The sequence below is a fragment of the Pholis gunnellus genome (assembly GCF_910591455.1).
Source record: "Pholis gunnellus genome assembly, chromosome: 15".
Taxonomy (NCBI): domain Eukaryota; kingdom Metazoa; phylum Chordata; class Actinopteri; order Perciformes; family Pholidae; genus Pholis; species Pholis gunnellus.
The window spans coordinates 15504687-15507951 of record NC_136542.1 but is presented as its reverse complement, the minus strand read 5'-3'; positions in this window follow the sequence as shown (position 1 = coordinate 15507951).

The following is a 3265-nucleotide window of genomic DNA, read 5'->3' as shown; positions in this document are numbered from 1 at the left end:
GTGTACCACGCCGCCCCTGCTATCAGCTGTCAGTCAAACTCCAGGCTCACAGACTTGTCAAACTGAGAGATGATCCTCTCCTTCCTGTCTCGCTCGCCCACTGACAGGATGTGCCCGCGGGCCGCAATGCATGTGGAAATGATTGGAAAACGTCTGGATGAGACTAGCGGGCAGATGTCCAAAAGGGAAAGAATAAAGAAATTTAAGAAAATAGGGAACGAATCCACTCTGCAAACTACGACATCACAAGGCGTGCGTGTGCTAACAACAAGCCACTGTCAGTAGACCTGGCAGTCTTTGTTCAGAACCACACTGACGCACTGTGCTCTCAGACGGCAGCACTCGAGACGGCCTTGATGTTTATTCAAATAAACAACAAGTGCAGCATCATGCTGAATCTGATCTCCTCACTCATCCTTACCGGAGGAAGAGACAAACATCTACAAAAAAAATAGTTTAAAGAAACAACTCTACATGTAAAACAACAAAAAAAAAAAAGCACAAAATGTGTCTTTACACAGTTTAGCACAGCCTCTCGGTGTTTGATTTCCTGCAAATGAAAAGGCAAGCATTGGAAACTAGTTCCCCTCCACCCCGTTCTATTTTCTAAGCTTTCTTTTCCATGAAATTATAAAAGGGGATTTGTTGCAGCTTTTCATCCACTTGATAGCACTTAACTAATTGCTGTCCTCTCTTGGACAGAAATGCACTCAGAAAAACATAGACATACAAATAAAACCGTATGCAGGCATGCAGGCACATGCGTGCATGCACACTGTGATATTTTGCAAAAATTAAATCAGACCTGGTTCTGAATAGATGCTACTAATATCATCATCTGGACACATTTAATCGTTTTAATACAACTTTGTGAAAATACCTATACCTGTGCCAACTACAAGTGCCTGCTTTTTGAAACGATTATAAAAGCCCGGTCAACTCTCTCTCGCTGGGGGTATCAGCCAATTATAGAAACAAGTGACCATTGAATTAACACGTGGAACTTGAAAGCTTTTGCACTCTGATGTAGAATGTAAAACAAAAAACAAAAAAAATGTCAAGACCTTAATTTGCAATTTCACAGGGGGTCACCCGAGTTCTGGTTAAACAATAGGTTTCAACTCAGTGGAAACACAATGGGATTGTAAATGTTGAAATGTGCAGCCAACGTGTTGATAAATGTCACCGTTCTTCTTAAACATTTCTTTTTGTAAATGCTATCCAGACAAAACTATGAATGAATAACTAATGTTCCGACTGATTTTAAACTCCTACACCTTCTTTCCTCATAGATGAGAATTGAGGATTTGCATGAACAGCAAAACACTGCTCCGGTATCTAAGTGATAGTGAAAGGAGTGAAGGGAGAGCCATGAAAAGCAGAGCTGTGGAAGAACAGCCACAAAAGACAGATAAACCCAACACCACAGAGGTGAGCCAACTGTTCCAAGTCTCACACAAGGGGAGGAAGAAAAAAAGGGAGGGGGGGGGGGGGGGGGCGGAGAAGATAATTTAGCATTTGTGTAAGCTGTTTATCAAATTATTAACTGCACAGATGTTTCTGACTAGCTAGGGGCTGAACATGGGCTCTGCCAGGCAGGGGAACAAAGGTCTGAAGGATTCAACGGAGATGTGCACTGAATATCAATTTAATTTACTAGCTGTTAATTCTCATGCAAATTGTGACCTCTGTTAGGGCATATCAATGGCCATACACATTGTATGTCTTCAGAGGAGCAGCAGGCAGAAACACTGTAGAAAACTACAAATGGGGGAAAAATTATATTTTCAGTGCAGCCATTCATGCAGGAAGATTTGGAAAAATGTATGCGCGGCACCTTCTTCTTTTTTTACTGATAAACACTTGTAAAGGCTATACCTACTCTATCATCAAAACTGTTATTGTTTTGCACCTTTTTGGGCCGTCTGTGTTTTTCGAACTAAGAAGGAGCTCTACTGTATACAGCTCACTGTAAAGTTAAAACGAATGCTGTTCGGAAAACAGATAAGAACACATTGTGGAAGAGGAGAGAGGATCATTTATGAGCTTTTTCTGTGCATTTATCTATGCAAAGTGACTGAAATCATACTCACCATTTCGAATGTACCTTAATTGGAGTGTCTTTATTTTTGATGCTATCTCCCCCATGGAGCGCCAGTGCATCTTGATGAGTTTTCTGCCGGATACACAAAAGTAAAGGGAGAGCATCGTGAGTAAAACGGTGGTCGTGAATGTCATCTATGTTGTGAACCGTAATCTGCTGAATATGATCATGAATGCACGGTATGACATTCAACAAAGGTTGATCACTGGCATCAACCCTCAGCTGAGCTCAGCTGGAACGGCAGTGTTGCAAGCCCCATTTTCTTCATCACCTCTAAAAAGGACCGCCTTTCAGCTCACCACAGCACAAACAAAAAGCCTGGCGACAATATCAATTATACATGCAGGAGGCAAACAAGGGGATTTATTTCACAACAAATAGCCTCATAGAGAGATGCTGAATGGGACCTATTAGCATTAGAAAAGGACAACAAAACTCCCCAGTTCAACAGCTAAAGAGCAATTTGATGGGACTGGAATTGGGGAAATTGCTTGATTAGGGTGTGCATTTGGAGGGGGCTGTCAATTTCGGAATCCCAGCAAGGATGTGTTGTGTTGTCCCTTTGACAAAGTGACACACTGCTGCAGTCAAAACATGACATTATGGGAACTGTCAGTGGTGAACTTTGATAATGCAAGACAAGATCAGGGGATGATATGGCATCCATCTGGGTAAATGAGACATCATTATAGATATCTGATAGGGGGAAGCTTGTCAAATGAAGATGAAGATAGCCTTTTAATGGCTGGTATTTACCTCGAATGTTGCAGACATTTTTTGTAAGCAAACGGTGGGGTTTTCTGAAGTATACGGTATATTTGACTTAACCTTGGTAACAAAAACACAGCATTCATATAGAGTTGAAACTTATATCTAGTTTTACACTTTCTAAAAGGGCTGTTTCAGTAAATATTTGTAAGAGTTGTTGGAAAAATTACAGTTTTCTTACCCGAAACATTTGTCTCGACCTTTTTTTTTTTTAACTTAACCACTTTTATGTCGTAAACGGCATACCTCTCCCATGTACAAATAACTTTTAAAACGGAAGCAAGGAGGGGGGCTCCCGCCCGTACTCGCACCACGTGTTCTCTGTTTTTCATCAGCAGGGACTTCTGGGAAGCGGTGCTCATGGTAACCAATGTAAACACCGGCCGTCTTCCT